Source organism: Corvus brachyrhynchos, unplaced genomic scaffold (genome assembly GCF_000691975.1).
Source record: "Corvus brachyrhynchos isolate BGI_N302 unplaced genomic scaffold, ASM69197v1 scaffold442, whole genome shotgun sequence".
NCBI lineage: Eukaryota > Metazoa > Chordata > Aves > Passeriformes > Corvidae > Corvus > Corvus brachyrhynchos.
Genome location: NW_008236443.1, coordinates 188663 through 189283, shown reverse-complemented (window position 1 = coordinate 189283; position 621 = coordinate 188663).

The window sequence follows — 621 nt, the reverse complement described above, 5'->3', positions numbered from 1 at the left end:
GGAAAGGGGGTGGGGGAGGAGGGAGGAAAAAAAACCCCAAATCCCAAAGAAACAACAAAAAAAACCCCCAAAAGAACAAAATTACAAAAAAACCAAATTAAAAATCCCCCAAACAAAAGAATAAAAACTCCCAAATTTTCCCGAAAATGCCCCAAAAAGCAACCCCAAAAAATCCCATATTCCCCCCAAAAAGCCCCAAAATTAAAGGAAAAAAAATCCATTATTGAGAGCCCCGTTAATTAATGGGGGTTCCCTGCTAATTAAGGAGCCCCCATTAATGAGGGACCCTCATTAATGAACCCTAATTAATGCAATTAATGAAGGGCCCCCCATTAAGATTAATTAATTAATGAAAAACCCCTCATTAACAGTAATTAAGGACCCCCTGAGGGGGGAGGGGAGGATTCGGGGTCTCCCCAGTGCCCAACCCCCCCCTTTTCCCTGGGAATTCCCCCAAAATTCATCAAATTCCTTCCAAATCTCCCCAAAACAATTCCAGCATTTTCCAGGGAAATTTAATTAAGGGGAACGGGGGGAGGAGAAGATTTGGGGGGAATTTCTTGCCCCTTTTCCCACTTTTTTCCCCCAAAACCCCTCCCCCAACCCCGAAACCCAGCAAGG